This window comes from Carcharodon carcharias, chromosome 3 (assembly GCF_017639515.1).
Source record: "Carcharodon carcharias isolate sCarCar2 chromosome 3, sCarCar2.pri, whole genome shotgun sequence".
In the NCBI taxonomy this organism is placed as follows: domain Eukaryota; kingdom Metazoa; phylum Chordata; class Chondrichthyes; order Lamniformes; family Lamnidae; genus Carcharodon; species Carcharodon carcharias.
This window is the reverse complement of record NC_054469.1, coordinates 230,801,263-230,818,506: the sequence shown is the minus strand read 5'-3', so window position 1 is coordinate 230,818,506 and position 17,244 is coordinate 230,801,263. Positions and strand designations below refer to the sequence as shown.

The 17,244-nt window shown below is 41.5% G+C and overlaps 1 protein-coding gene across 2 annotated transcripts in view; it reads left to right on the top strand.

Annotated features, from left to right (window-relative positions):
- cdyl (chromodomain protein, Y-like) overlaps positions 1-17,244 on the top strand; it is a 190,337-nt gene that overhangs the window by 135,823 nt on the left and 37,270 nt on the right. The gene's annotated exons all lie outside the window — the stretch shown is intronic.

Genomic DNA, 17,244 nt, shown 5'->3' with positions numbered 1-17,244 from the left:
AGTTATGAAAATTGCAGTCGGGTTGCCAAGAGATTGGAGTGAAAATTGGCTGTTGCTGTTCTTGCAGTGGGAAAATAAAAAATAAAATTGCTAATTTTGTGGAAGAAGCATTTTCCTGTCTTATTTTTGTCAAAATAATTCTTAAAGATATTCTGTTCAGTGCTTGAAGTTGTTCATGTAATCATTTTAGTTAGTTTCTTCAATCATTGTGATTCCATGGTATTTAACCTGGTCAGGTTTTTTAACCAAAGTGCTATCTATCTGATTGTAGAAATGATTTATCTTAAGTCAAAGTATATGCATTTTGAACTATGATATATGCTATATATGATAGCTTAAGCTCAAAGATGGCCTTAACCTACAAATTTTAAGCTTATAATCGATTAACTTTTATTCTCATAAGGTCAATGTGTCTTCTGTAATCTCCACACAAATTTCAGATCCTGCAGTCTCCCTTCTAATTTCCCAGATCCATTGTCATTTCTCCCCGTGCCTTTTAACAATAATGAGCTTTCTTTCGATGAGTATATTTTGCTTTTTCCATATTAGATTTTATGCTTTTAATTCTCCTTCTTGTGATCCCAAATCTTTCATTACCCCAGCCCCAAATTTCATCCTCAGACCCTGTTCAGCTGTCACTTATTACAAGTTATCTGCTTTTTTTTAATAGAATTTATTTTCCTCTGCTACTAATGTTAGTGAAGTTCTAACGTTAGTGAAGAAGTAGGTGCGAGTATCAAGGGTGTTTCCTCTACCACCATTTCTTTTCAGTAACATTCAAGATTTGGAAAAATATGTACTCCGATCAGTGTTGCCAACCATTCGCTCTGTTGCCTGACTTATTTATGTGTAAACCTTTCCTCAAACCATTTGGGATACAATTGTATTTGAAAATAAAAGGACACTCTACTAATCCACTATATTGCAGTGAACTCTCACGATGTCGTTTTCACCTCAGGATCTCAATTTAAATCTAGCCTGCAATGATGGGGTATGGGCTACAATGTTCCCCATTCAAATGAATTTAGGCAGTCATGCCTGACATGCCTTTTAGTGTATAAACCTGAATTTGTATTAAATGTTTAAGTAGTGCATGGATTTGAAAACCTTGGTGTTCATAAATGATTTTCTCTTGTTCAGCCCTCCAATCATTTCAAATACCTTCATTTTATATGCCAGTGCAAAGCCTGGAATAAAAATCAGTGTACTTTTTTTTTAAGTGCTTAATGTTGGCAAGTGAATTGTAAAACCATGTTCTCAAAACACTCAGCAAACCTAAATAGTCAAAATACAGATGAATCGTTATCAATAAAGACACATCAGTTGTATTCTTGCTTTCTTTTTAGATCCAAGTCTCATGCCAATGTGTAGACAGGTGATTGTTATTAGAATTTTGCCAAATTCCTCTTTGGCCAGCCACCAAAAGGGTGTCCCAGCATAATAATGCCCTGTGTTGCAGTAGCCAATGATCGCTGCCTTTACCCTGCTGCACCCCTACACTTAACCCCACTCTCCCTTCATCTGAGTTTAGATGCCTGCTCTCTAAGCCCTTGACAGAAATACTGGTCCAAATGCAGCCTTGCTATATTTGTCGGCTTAATTTTTATGCTGTGATTAATTGTTGCTGTTGAATCAATTGTATCCTGTAAGCATTGATCAAGGAGGACAGTTTTTGTTAAACTAACGATGAAAATATTAAAGTTTGTTTCACATGTTACCTGATTTGCAAAAGCAAAATAGAATAGAATTGTTGAAACAGAGTACAAAATTTAAGGATTTCCTAAAAGTGTAGCTAATTCTCTCATGGGTATCTTGTGATTCATTTGTTCTGCCAGCTTTTTCCATATCACCTTGTAAAATGGCTCCCTAATGTAGCAATGCTGATTTATGCATTAAGACCCAGACAGCGTTCAGGTTTGGGCTAATAAGTGGCAAGTAACATTTACAGCACACAAGTGACCGGCAGTGACCATCTGCAGCAAGAGACTGACCATCTCCACTTGAAACTCAGTGGGGGATTCAGTGATCATAAAACCACTATCAACATCCTGGGGGTTACCATTGAGCAGAAACTGATTGGACTAGCTATATAAATAAAAAAGCAGGTCAGAGGCTGGGGATTCTGTAGCAAGTAACTCACTTCCTAACCCCCCAGAAGGTGCTCCACAAATCAGGAGTGTGATGGAGGACTCTCCACTTGGTTGGATGAGTGCAGCCCCAACAACACTCGAAGCTTGACACCATCCAGGACAAAGCAGCCCACTTAACACCCCATCTACCACCTTCAACATTCACTTCTTCCACCATCCACGCACAGTGGTAGCAGTGTGTACCATCTACAAGATGCAATGTAACAACTCGCCAAGCTCCTTCGACAGCACCTTCAAAACCTGCGACCTGTACCACCTAGGAGAACAAGCGCAGCAGATGCATGGAAACACCTTGACCTGCAGGTTACCATCCTGACTTGGAGCTGCATCGCTGTTCCTTCACTGTCGTGGGGTCAAAACCTTGGAACTCCCTTCCTAACAGCATTGTGGGTGTACGGACATCAGATGGAGTGCAGTGGAGTGCAAGGCGGCTCACCACCACCTTCTCGAGGACAGTTGGGAATGGCCAATAAGTGCAGGCCTAGCCAGCAATGCCCACGTCCTGTGAGCGAAAAATAAAAAAAGGCAATGACCTAATATTGCCTTTATTTCCTGTTAATATTTGGCAAAGCATTCTGCCCAAAGTTGGAAAAAAATGGGACATTTTAGAAACACACCTGCTTTCAATTTATCATAGAGAAGCAGTGTTACTGCAGTTTTGCTGTAGTCTGCAAATGGAATTATCCTGCCATCCAAATAAAATGGTCACAATATATTAGTGTTTTATTTAAAATAATAATTTGGAAGAAAAAGGAAATTGATGGACAAATCAAGAACTCTGTAATCAAATTGGGCTTAATGGATTTCCCATTTAAATGTGTGCAGTACTTTCTTTCCCAAAATCACTGTTTCCTCTGCTGAATTTGACATCTAGCAAATTATGACAGCTTTGCAAGTGCACTTATTACATTATATCAGGTGCATCCTGATGGGGGATGAAATGTATAAATTTGCAAGGCAAAAAACCTAACCACAGGGGTTTAGATTTAGCTCCAGGGCAGCTTGTGTCCCTGCTGAATTTGAATTTCACCTCCATGTTATATTGTGAGCCAAATGGGAATTGTTACAAAAATAAAATACCGTATTTTTTGTATATTTCGTTTGAAACTGGTCATGTAGAGTGGCTGGAAAGAAATCAATTCAAAAGCACACTTGTCCATAAACAAATATTAGTTGTGCCATGCAGTGGAATAAAGTTTTGGTAATTATCCAAAAATATTGTAAGTGTCTGAAGCTTTATTTGTAATAAGTCTGATCCATAAAATCATGGAACAATGCAGTATAGCAGGAGACCAGTCGGCACATCATGGCAGTGCCAGCTCTTTGAAAGAGCGACCCAATTAGCTCCATTCCCCTTCCTTTTTCCCCGTAGACCTACAATTTATTCACATTCAGATATTTTCCCAGTTTTCTTTTGAATGTTGTTCAAAATACTACCTCACCTTTTCAGGCAGTACATTCCAGATCATGACAACTCACTGTGCAAAAAAAAAATACATTTTCCTCATTCAACCTCTAGTTTTTTTGCCAATTACATTAAACCTGTGCATTCTCGTTACTGACCCTTTTGCCACTGGAAATATTTCCTCCTTAGTTATGCCATCAATACCCTTCATGATTCATATAAATTCCACCCCAGCCTTCTCTGCTCTAAGCTAACATTCTTAACAGCTTTCTTCATTCATGTAATGTCTCCTTCCTATTCAAATCGGCCATCGCCCTTTCCTCCAAAAAGACATACTCTTGACTTCTCCTGTCCTTGCAATCTCAAACTGCTCTTTCTTCTCAAATCCCTGAATGTGTTGTTGCCTCCCAAATTCATGCCCATTTTTCTGGCAACCTTCATGTTTGAACCTCTCCAATCAGATTTCTGCCCCTGTCAGGGCACTAAAATGGCCTTTAGCAAGGTCACAACTGACATCCTGTGTGACTGTAATCATGGTGAACTCTTCATTCTCTATTGTCTGCACTTTTTAACACACATGACCACACCATCTCGTCTCCCCTCACCTGGTTCCATTGCATCTATCCAGTCATATGGAATGACTTCTCTGCCTGCTCCTGCACTGTTACCTCGAGTCCCTTACATTTTTCATTATACGTACATGACAACTCTCATGACACCAGCTGAAAACAAGACATTAGATTCAATATCTACACTAACAACACTGGTTCTACTTCATTGCCACCTCTCTCGACCTCACCACTGACTGATTTGGCATGCAGCTTGTCTGACTTCCAGTACTAGATGAGCTGAAATTTCCTCAAAATATTGGGAACATTGAAGTCATTGGCTTTAGCCTCTGCCACTAACTCCTTTCCATAGTCACAGACTCCAAGCCTCTCCCTTTACCAGTGCCTGAGACTGGACCAGACCACTTGCAATTTTGCTGTTGTTTTTGACTTTGCGACAAGCTTCCTAGCTTTGTCTTCTCCATCAGCAGGACTGTCTATTTCCACTTCAGTAATATTGCCCACTCCACTGCTGCCTCAGCTCATTTGATGCAGAAGCCTTTATCCATTGCTGTATTACCTCTAGAGTCAGCTATTCCGGTGCTGGCCTAACTGGCCTACCATATTGCACCTTTCTTAAACTTGAGATCATCCAAAACTCTGCCCATATCCTAACCACCAATTCCTGTTCACATATCCCCCCCTGTGCTTGCTAATCTACACTGGCTCCCAATCCAGCACACACCCTTGATTTTAAAATTCTCACTCCCCCTCATGGCCATGCTTGCCCCCTATCTCTGAACCTCCTCCAGCCCTAAAATTTTCCAAGATTTCTACTCCCCTCCAATTCTGATCTCTTGCACATCCCCAATTTTATTTACTGTGCCAGGGGTTGCCATGACTTCAGCTGCCTAGACTGAATTTTCCTCCCTAAACCTTTCTACTTTTCTACCTGTCTCCTTTTAAGACACTCCATAGATCCTACCTCTTTGACCAAGTAACCTGACCAAGTATCTCCCTATGTGTCTCGTGTTTGATAGTGCTCCTGTGAAGTACCTTGGGAGGTTTTAACATATTAAAGGCACCATAGAAGTTTGAAGGTTAAGAACAGCCACAGCTTCTTTAGCGTCTCCACATAACTGAAGTCCAGCATCCATGGTCTTATTCTAGTAAATCTCCTCTGCGCTGTGTCCAAGCCCTTCACAGTATGATTCTGTTCTATGAACCTTCCTAACGTGTGATCCTCAGTTTTCGACACAATATACCAGTTGAGGCCCAGCCAGTGTTTTATTAGGGTTTAGAGTAACTTCCTTGTGTATGTACTCTGTCTCCATTTGTAAAATCAGTGATCTTTGTATGCTTTTTTTAAACAGCCTTCTTGCTATGCCACCTTCAAAGATATGTATCTCTACACCCTGAGGTATCTCTGTTCCTGCAACCTTTTCAAAATCATAGTTAAATTTCTATTTCCTTTCCTTAATCTTCCTACCAAATGTTGCTTCACACTTATCTGGATTAAACTTTACCTGTCATGTGTCTGCCCATTTCACCAATCTTTGTGTCCTCCTGAAATGTCCAGCCTACTAGCCTCCATTCTGTGCACTGCATTTGAGTTTCATGTCATCTACAAACTTTGAAATTATGCCTTATATATGCACTTCCTGGCCATTAATATATATCAAAAATGAACATTCCTAGTTTTGATCCCTGTAGTCCTCTAGTCTGGAAAACAGAAGAAATCACCACTACTCTTTGCTTTCTCTCCCGTAGCCAACTTTGTACCCCTTTACCATTACCGTTTTAATCCCATGGGCTTCAATTTTTCTAACAGAGTTCATTTGTGTGGTTCCTTTATCGAATACTTTTTGAAAGCCCACGCATGTCAACCACGCTACCTTTATCAACCCTCTCCATTTCATTGAAAAGTTCAAATGAAGTCGTCAAACATGATTTTCCTTCTCAGATTTATGCTGGCTGTCCCATATTTTGCTAAATGACGATTTTGCCTTGGATTATTGTCTCTGAAAGTTTCACCACATTAAACCAACTGGCCTGTAGATGCTGGGTTTTCCCTCTTTTTTTTTTAGTGTTGTCTAACATTTGAAACCTTCAGCCTTCTGACACCACTCCAAGTGTTGGAAGATTGTGGTCAAAGCCTCTGCTATCTCCAAGCAGACTTCCCTCAGCAATCTATAATGCATTGAATCTGGCCAAACTTTTAAGTACACCCTCTGTATACATTTTTATCCTATCCAAATTCTCTACTACCTCCTACAGTGAAAGGGAGAAAGTGAAATTCCCAGTTGTCACAATTTTCCCTAGGTTCAAAAGTAAAATACTATGGAGACCGGAAACCTAAAACAGAAAGAAAATGTTGGAAATATTAGCATGTCTGGCAGCATCTGTGGAGAGAAACGGAGTTAACATTTCAGTATTTTCTGCTTTTATTCCTTCTCTAAGTTACCTTTATATATAATTTCTGCTCAATAAAAATAAGCTTTTGCAAGTTTGATTGGCTGCTAATTTTTCCAACTTTAACTGTTGTCTAATCTATATCTTGTTTATCAATTTTATTGTAATTTTATTCTTCTACATTATTAAAAGAATGGTTTAAGTAATTAACAAAGGAACAAGATGATCTAGCCAGTTACAAAAATGCATGTCTTTTTTGCATTAACTTTTTGTTTAAAAGCACTCTGTTTCTATAATGAAAATGTGCAACAAGAATCTCTAAAAAGAGATGAAAAAGATAAATAGAAAAACTATCTTGCCACAATTAATTAGCTGCCTCTTACTTAAAATTAAAATCAGTTAGGAGGTTAGCAGTATAAAATTTAGAGACAAATGAGCTAACATGGCAGGAATATTGTGTTAATTCTATAATTATTCTCAAATGTGTTGCGTTCCCTGATTGTTTTCTAATTAAGGAAAAGCTTTGTCCATTGTGACAATTGTAATTTTTGTCTTAGTACATTTTTAGGAAATTAATGGATTAGTCATGGCTTTAAAAGCAATGGATTTTGTCAGTAATTCAATAGCCAGTAGTCAATAGTAGCCAGTAATTCAGGCGCCATTGGACAGCAAGTATGCTTGATGGAACCAGTGAGTGTCTGCTAGTCTTTTGCAACAGCAATGGACTCAGCATTGGAAATACCTTCTTCAAACACAATGGCATCCACAGAAAGGCATGGAGGTCTCCAGATGGTAACACCCTGAACGAAATTGACTATATATTCATCAGCAGTCGATGGAGGTTATCACTACAAGATGTCTGGATTTGTTGAGGTGTTGATGTAGGATCAGACCACTTAGACCTTGTGTTAGGCAAGATCCACCTGAAACTGAAGAAGGCAATAACCACAAAGTTGCAATGGCCATTTGCAATGGAGAAACTGAGACAAGCATATTGGACAATTTCTGGCTGGTCGTCTCCAACAGACTCAAAAGTTCTACTGAGGTCAGGTAACATCGAGGCACAGTGGGAAATCTTCAAAAGAGGGAATAAGGAGAATACAGAAGTCACCATCAGATGGAATGGAACCAACAATGTGACCCAATATGATTGATGAAAGAAAGCTGGGGAAAAGCAAGAGGAAAAGAACACAGCCATCTCGTCTTTGCTCCAATGAGCAGTACAAAAGACTGGATAAAGCTATGAAGAGGAGCTGCAAGAGAGTCAAACATTTCTGTGTAGATTTAAAAGCTTGAGGGAGACAATTAAGCAAATTGGGACAACTCCAAGACACAACAGGACCAGATGGGAACTAACTGGTACAAGAAGCAACATCATGTATCACCAAGGACAGTAGGACACTATTGACTAACCAGGAACAGGAGGCGAAGTGGGAGGAACACTTTTTTGGGAGATCCTCAACCAGCCCAATGACAGCTCTGTTAGAGTTCGCTGACAGCACTGCACCTCAGCAGCTGAACATCAGCATGGGAGAAATTGCCAGATCAGAGGTCCAAAGAGCCATCAAAAGCCTGAAGAGCAACAAGGCACCTGGAATCGCCAGGATACCAGCAGAGTTATTGAAACATGGCAAGAACACCATCACAACAGAGCTTATGGACCTGTTCATCGAAGTCTGCGCTGCAGAGGACATCTCGGATGACTGGAGGCAAGGAGTAATCGTCAAGCTGCCAAAGAAAGGAAACCTCAGTGACTGCAACAACTGGTGGGGCATCACATTGCTGTCAGTACCTGGCAAGGTCTTCAGGTTTCCCTTGTGGCATATGATGCTGCGAGCGGATATTTATGGTCAGGAACATCATAGGGCAGAGTCTAGAGTATCAGAAGCCATTTGTTCTCAACTTCATTGATTTCAAAGATTTTTTTTGAAAATTATTAATTCATGGGATGTTGGCATCGCTGGCTAGGCCAGCGTTTTATTGCCCCACCCTTAATTGCCCTTGAAGGTAGGTGGTGAGCTGCATTCTTGACCTGCTGCAGTCCATGTGGTGTAGGTATATCCACAGTGCTGTTATGGAGTTCCAAGATTTTGACCCAGCAAGCGTGAAGGAGCGCAGTGATATATTTCCAAGTGGGGATGGTGAGTGGCTTGGCGGCGATCTTCAAGGTGGTGGTCTTCCCTTGTCCTTCTAGGTAGTAGAAGTCATGGGCTTGGTAGCTGCTGTTTAAAGAGCCTTGGTGTGGTTTCTGCAGTGCACCTTGTGGATGGTGCACATTGCTGCCACTGTGCATCAGTGGTGGAGGGAGTGAATGTTTGTGGATGGGAGTGTCAATTGAGCAGGTTGCTTTGTCCTGGATGGTGTCAAGCCACTTGAGTGTTGTTGGAGCTGCACTCGTCCAGGCAAGTGGAGAGTGTTACATCACACTCCTGACTTGTGCCTTGCAGATGATGGATGGGTGTTGGGGATTCAGGAGGTGAGTTATGTGCCACAGGATTCCTAGCCTCTGACCTGCTCTTGTAGCTACAGTATTTATATGGCTAGTCCAGTTCAGTTTCTGGTCAATGGTAACCCCCAGGATATTGATAGTGGGGGATTCAGCAATGGTAACACCATTGAATGTGAAGGGGCCATGGTTAGATTCTCTCTTGTTGGAGATGGTCATTGCCTGACGCTTGTGCGGCGTGAATGTTACTTGCCACTATTCAGCCCAAGCCTGGATATTGTCCAGGTCTTGCTGTATTTGGACATGGACTGCTTCAGTATCTGAGGAGTCACAAATGTTGCTGAACATAGTGCAATTACCAGTGAACCTCCCCACTTCTGACCTTTTATGATAGAAAGGTCATTGATGAAGCAGCTAAAGATGGTTGGGCCTAGGACACTACCCTGAGGAACTCCTGCAGTGATGTGATGTCCTGGAACTAAGATAATCAACTTCCAAGGGCCACAACCATTTCTTTGTTCTAAGTATGACCCCAAACTGCGAAGTTTTCCCTGCTGCTTCCCATTAACCCCAGTTTTGCTCCTTGATGCCACACTCAGTCAAATGCTGCTTTGATGTCAATGGCAGTGACACTCACTTCACCTCCTGGAGTTCAGTTCTTTTGTCCATATTTGAACCAAGGCTGTAATGAGGTCAGGATCTATGTGACCCTAGTGGAGCCCAAACTGAGCATCAGTGAGCAGGCTATTGCTAAGCAAATGCCACTTTGATAGCATTGTTGATGACCTCTTCCATCACTTTACTGATGGTCAAAAGTAGATTGATGGGGCAGTAACTGGCCAGGTTGGATTTGTCCTGCTTTTTGTGTTCAGGACATATGTGGGCAATTTTCTACATCGTTGGATAGATGTCAGTGTTGTAACTGTACTGGAACAGCTTGGCTAGAGGCGCAACAATTTCTGGAGCACGAGTCTTCAGTACTATTGCCGGAATATTGTCAGGGCCCATAGCCTTTGCAGTGCCTTCAACAGTTTCTTGATTATTAGGTGGAGTGAATTGAATTAGCTAAAGACTGGCATCTGTGATGCTGGGTACCTCCGGAGAAGGCCGAGGTGGATCATCCAATCGGCACCTCCTGGCTGAAGATTGTTGCGAATGCTTCAGCCTTATCTTTTGTGCTAATATGCTGAGCTCCCCCATCATTGAGGATGGAAATATTCGTGGAGCGTCCTCGCCCTTGTCCACCGCCACCACGATGTTTAATTGTCCATCACCATTCATGACCGGATGTGGCAGGACCGCAGAGCTTAGATCTGCTCCGTTGGTTGTGGAATCACTTAGCTCTGTCTATCGTTTGCTGCTTATGCTGTTTGGCAAAGAGTAGTCCTGTGTTGTAACTTCACCAGGTTGATGCCTCATTTTCAGGTATGCCTGGTGCTGCTTCCGGCATTCCCGCCTGCTCACTTCTTTGAACCAAGGTTGACCCTCTGGCTTGGTAGTAATGGTAGAGTGGGGGATATGCCAAGCCACGCGGCTACAGATTGTGGTTGGGTACAGTTCTGCTCTTGCTGATGGCCCCCAGTGCCTCATAGTTGTCCAGTCTTGTGTAGCTAGATCTGATCAAACTCTATCCCATTTAGCACGGTGGTAGTGCCAATACGATGGAGGGTACCCTGGATGTGAAGATGGGTCTTCGTCTCCACAGGACGGTACAGTGGTCACTCCTACCGATACCGTCATGGAAAGATGCATCTGCAGCAGGCAAGTTGATGAGAATTAAGCTAAGTATGTTTTTCCCTATTGTTGATTCCCTTACCACCTGCTGCAGGCCCAGTCTTGCAGCTATGTCATTTTGGACTCGGCCAGCTTGGTCTGTAGTGGTGCTCCTGAGCCACTCGATGATAGACATTGAAGTCCCATTTGGATGTATCAGTGACTACCATTGGCAGCCACTGGCATATCACAAAACCGACAATATAGCATTTCGTCATGGTGTATTAACGTCTTCAAAGCCTTCTACTGTGACTCCAGCTGCTGTATCAAGACTAGCATGGGCACCACTGACTTCTTCAGCATCATCACAGGAATATGGCAAAACTGCATTCTTTTCCCCATTCCTTTTCCTCTTGTTTATCGATTTCATCACTAAGGTGATGATGGGTGTAGAATTTGGCATCCTATGGCCACACCACTGGTTTATTGACCTGGATTTCACAGATGGCACTGCCTTGCTGGGCAAAGATTGACATGCACTGCAAAACTTAGTCATTAGTCTTTAGAGGCGCCAAGGGTGATGATGCATCAGCTGTAAAAAGACTAAGACAATGATGACCAGATGGCAACAAGGTCTTTCATCCCATCACCATCAGGCAACAGAACATTAAGGACATTAACCACTTCCCCTACTTAGGAAGCAGCACCTCCAGGGTGGGTGATGCAGAAATTGATGTCCACACAATAATCCAGCCACTCCACAAGGTCTAGGCAGCCAACACCATGAATATGGCCATGAAGCTGTAATTCTACATGTCCTTGGTAGTACCAACCACAAACTTTGCCAGTGAGACATGGAAGAGCAGCAAAGGTGTCATGTATGTTGAATGTCTCACCAGCGTTGTCTATGTAAGATCCTGGACATGGAGAGATGGTACTTCTTCATTGATGATGCTACGGACCACTAGTCAGAGGTGCCTGCAGGACATCATGACGGAGCGACAGCTGAGGCTGGTAGGACTCTATTCGCCTTCCGAGTGGCAGCAGAATTGACAGCAACAGATGGAAGAAGACCTTGTGAAGTACATTTTAAGGAGGACCTTAAAGAGCGGACACTACCTGGGCTGGAGCAAAAGAGATTGCAAAGGACCGAGGCCCGTGGCAGAATCTTGCTGCCCATTGTCCCGTGTAGGACTGGAGGAACTAATTCTAATTCTAAATAAATCTAAGTAATTCAATTGTACAAATGCCTTGTTTTGAAAGAGCACAAGGTACATTCCCAGATTTTATGCCTAGATGGTTCTGCTGTCTCGCAACACACCTCAATGCTATTCACACAATCGATCGGCAACACACAGCACTGGATATGAGCTCTGGAAATGACAATTTGTTGTATAATGAAACAAAAGGCATCCCACATGTTTCAGTTCTCCTGCACTCTGGGGGACAAAATCTCCCTGTGCCTTCCAGCTGCTCATACAAGTGGAATGGAAGTAAATCTGCCCCTGTTCTACACTGCTCATACCTTTTGCATTCAGTTCATCAAAAAGCATTCTTTGCAAAAGGATGTCACCTGGTGAAGAAATTTACTTCCTAAACGTTAATGATTATTTAGAAATGCATGGGTTACTCAGGGGCAGCTAGCTTACAGATGACTTGTGTTTGACAAATTCAGTGGACTTTTTGTCTATGCACTTGTCACTTTCAAACAAAGAGCCTAATGGGTTCAAATGCACAAATTGTTTTAAGGGGAAGGACAATTTGATAATGTCTTTGGGATGGGTCAAAGCAAGTGCAATGAAGTCTTAGGTTTTATAGATGGAATGGAAGCAAAATGGTAATCATGTACCTGAGCTAATGATTGGTTAGACCAGAATTAGAGTATTTTCCAGTTTTGAGTACCTTTACATTAGAAAGATATCAAGACGTGGAGGGGATGCAGATGAGATTCAATATAATAGTGCCAGGGATAAAAGGCTTTCCCTGAGGAGAGCCCAGAGTACAAAAGCAGTTTAGAGGAGATCTAGTAGAGATATTCAAAATTATGAGCACTCTTGATTAAATAAATCACGAAAATATATTTCCATTAATCAGTGAATTGTAAGACCATGAATTTCAAGATAATCAAAAGAGCAAGAGGAGGGATTAGGAGAAAGCTTTTATGTAGCAAGTTAATAGGACATCATGTCAAAAATTGTGTGAAGATATAATTTATGATAACTTAGCCACTTTTCCAAAATACCTTTTAAAAGAAAAAAAAGGCTATGGCACGTGAGCATGGGACTAAAAGGGCTTGTTCAGAGAGCCAGTGCAGGTGAAGTGGGCTAAATAGTAGTTTCCTGTGCTGTAAGATTCTGCAATTGGTATCTGGATTCTCAGAAGTTCGATCATGGGCTTTCCAGGAGGTTTCTTGCAAGAAATCAGGCTTACTGTGCAAGAGAAAATGCAATGACATGGCTACACTGTTGGCTAAGGAGCAAAAAAGAAAAGGTTAGAATTATCAGCATTGCTTAAATTAGAGAAAGGTTTTAGGGACCCATTCCAGGGTTCAATGCTGTTTTTTATTCACCATCCTTATGAATGATTTGGGCTTGGACTTGAGGAACATCATAAAATTTACTAACAAAGTTGAAGGCATTGAACGGATGGTCACTTGAGCACATATAAAGAGGCACTGACACAAGAGCAGAATGGAGTCAGGAAACATACCTGTAATATTTCACTCTACGAATAAAACTATTCCAAGTAAAGACTGACTCTGGTTTTTTCCTTCATCAACTGGCAATTGGGGTATATCAAGTAAGGGGTGGTGATGGGGTACTGCGGGTACATTTGCAATCAACAAGGAGGACTGGAAAAGTCTTGTCATAAGACCTAGGTTGGCAGAAGGCAGACCGTTAGCAGATGTGGTTTAATATGGAAAAATGAGAGTTACTAAAGTGCACATAATTCCTCGTGCAGGTTGATAAAAGCCATAAAAAAAGACAAAAGCAATTAGATTTCAAGTAGGACATGGGGTACAAGAATAAAGAAGCAATGATAAACTTATACAAGGTAATGATTAGACCACAGTTGGAGGACTCTGAAATTCTGGGGGCTTGTTTAATAGATAGCGTGTTAAAGCTATTGAGAACATACAGGATAGATTTGTCAAGATGATGCCATGAACTGGAAACATTAGTTTTGAGAGAAACTTGAGATAAATGGGACACTACTTTTATTTTTTGATAAAATATTCATTCACAGGCAGCAAGTGTCACTAGCAACATTTATCACCAATTCCCAATAAGATGGCAGTAGTCACGTGTAAGCCAGACGATTTCCTTACCTTAATGGGCCAGATGGGTTTTTACAACAATCGGCAATGGTTTCATAGTCATCATCAGATCCCAGATATTTATTGATTTCAAATTTCACCATCTGCTATGGTGGGTTTCGAACCCAGGTCCCCGGAGCATTGCCCTGGGTCTCTGGAATACTAGTCAGTGACAATACCACTATGCCACCGCCTCCCCTTATAGTGAACAGAGAAAGACCATTTCCTCATTTTGGATCATCAATTTGAAATTCTCACTAAGAGAATGAAGGGGGAGACAAAAATATATTTATTCAAAATTGTTGGATTATTGGAATGCTTTACAATCGGGAGTGATTCAGTAAGAGTCCCCTGCATCTTTTAAGAGAAAATTGGATGACCATTTTGAAGTAGAGGAAAATACAGGGCTACGTGGGGACCATGCACCTGTTTGATTAGTTTTAGATTGCTTTAGCAATGATAGGGTAAGGGTGGCCAGAGTTGTAAACTTGAATGATTCTAAACTAAGAACAAATTTGCATTCATGCAACTTTTTCCACTTCTTATAGGATTTTACAATACATTTTGCAGCTAATAAAGTAGATTTGAAATGTTGTACTGTAGGCAAATATAGCAGCCAGGTTTGCATACAGCAATATCCCACAAGCAGCAATGAGGTAAATGACCAACCAAATATGTTTTCCCAGTGGCGTTGATTGAGAAATACATGTCAACTTAAGTCACTGGCAGGGACCTCCAACTCTTGAATACTGCCATATGATCTTTACACCGGTCTGAGAGGGAATATCTCATCTGAAAGACAGCACCTCCAAGAGTACAGCACTGAAATGTCAATTTAAGTTATGCAGTCAAGTCTTTGGATTGGGCCGAAAACAGAGAACTTTCAAACTCAGAGTCAAGGTGCTGCCACCGAGATAAAATTGAAATCTAACTTCATAATTTTAGCATAGAGAATCTCAGTGCCTGCTTGCCAAGTGTTTATGCCCATCATTTGTGCCCCAGCTAACCTTTTTAATTGGCTTCTAATCCTCCAGTGTCTCCAAGTTAAAATTTTCATCCTGTGTTTAAACCCCTTCATGGCTTTGCCCCTCACTATCTCTAATTTGTTCCAGTCCTACAACTCCTCTAAACGATCGGGGTTGTCAGCGTAATTTTTTGAGCATTATTCAGCAAATGTTGTCCAATTTGCTAAGAATTACGCTGACAACCAAGTTAAGATTGTCAGTCGGACTCGCAATGTGGCGCATTTGTGTGTACTGGAAGCTACATATATTAACACAGGCTCTGATCTTTGCAGACAGAACTTGTACATACATTGCACCTGTTTCAGCTAAACAAAATAAGTGTCAACCATTCGCTGACTCACTCCTCAGGGCAAAGCCTTAACCAATCAGGGTCAAGCTGCCTGGTTTAAATCTCAAACGATGCTTGCAGCCAACTGTCAAATGCATTCTCCATGGCAAAGCCACTTGCCAAACAATCAGCACTCTCTTCACAAAGTATAAATTGTTGTTTTCTCCTTTATATTGGTATTCTTGTGGGTGTCCTGATGAGTGCCAGATGAAAAGTTTAGACATCTCTTTTTTTCGGCAGTATTGTAACTGCACTGCTGGCTGCAAGCCTTCCCCAATGATGAGGGAAAGCAAGCAACATTAAAATTGTGTTGTTAGTCTGTTGTCAAGCAGCCAGTAGCCAAAATAAACGATGGCTCTGGTTTCTAATGGTGTTATGCGCTCAATTGCAAAGAGCAAACTTATCTTGTAACATGGAATTCATTGCTGCTGGAGACGTCTATCCCCCTGCATCAGTGATTCAGGAGGCTAACTGTTTAAAAAGCTTTGACCTCTGTAGTGCCTATTCAAATGAGAAGTTCAGAATGCATCAATCTCTAAGCAACTGGATCCCAGCATAGACCTCATCAATACCTTCATTATTTTGAACTTGATTATAGCAGATTTTCCCATAACTTTCTCTGTTCAAATAAAAGGAACCCCAGTTTCTCTGCGCTCCAAAGATCAATGGTATCATATTTTTTTTTATCTCCATTTTTCCATGGACTTGACATCCTCTATTTAGTAGGGTATTTGAAACTGGAAATATCCTAACTGCAGCCTACTTAATTTGTAGGTTTAGCATTACATTTTTGCTGTAGAACTCTCCCTCTTTATAAAGCCTATAGTCACATACTTTTATCTTAGCTTGTAAACATTAATATATTTGAATTCTCAAGTGTGTTTGCACCTTTTGAAGTCTCATCACTTAGTACAAATCTCTGGCAGAGGCATGAAATGACAGTGTGATAGGTTTACATTTCCGTTTCCATAATAAATGTGTAAATATAAAAGTGACAGAATATGTGACTTTAAAGTGTAGTTTTAATTGTGGCTGGTTGCCCTTGTTCAGTTATCCTCTGCTCTCTCGTCCTGCTTTATCTGACGAGCATGCTTGGTCTTGACTCACTAGCTGGGATTTTTCAGCCCTGCCGTGGCGGGTTCCCCACGGTGGATAACAACAAGCCATTCAAATCTCCGTTGACTTTGGTGGGACCAGCTGGAAAATCCCATCCATTATGGGCAATGCCAAAGGAGACTAGTACATATTTTTTAAAAACCCATGGACTCGATACCATTACAACTGAGGTTTATAACATTGTTTTGGAACTGAGGAGTCATGTGACCTATTCTAAAGTCTGCTTGACAATTGCCTGGGACTGTCAAAGAGCAAAGGGAGGCCCAACTGGCATAAGGTACTCGAAGTTGGAGACAGTAGCAGCAGCCTGAGTTCACAATGGGTAGACAGAGTCTCCCGAAGTTCCAGAAAGGCGCTGAAATGTCAGGCTGTAATCAGTTGTGCAGTAAACTGCCTGTTTACCTGGATGCAAGTATCGTGTGTTTCATGTTGCCATGTGGAGGAGTGCAGAGGAAGCCATTTTTGAGATGAGGTTACAGCCTTCCCTACAAATCAAAGAATGTTATAGATAGTTTTGTGTGGCCAGCACAGAGAACCGGTTGCTTGGCCTTACTAACTACCACAGCTGGATGGAGTGGGAGGGAGACTTTCTCTAGTTGAAGAAACACATCCTATAGCCATCTAACAATCCTAGGAGATTTATCCTTGTGTGACCAGAGGGAAAGAATCATCAGGTCAGGCTTTACTGCTGGTTGTAGATTTAGGAAGCTCTCCGCAAACTAAGTGAAGTACATGGAGGTGGTCACCCGAAACTGCTCCTTGGTGAAATGGGGAAATGTAAGCCC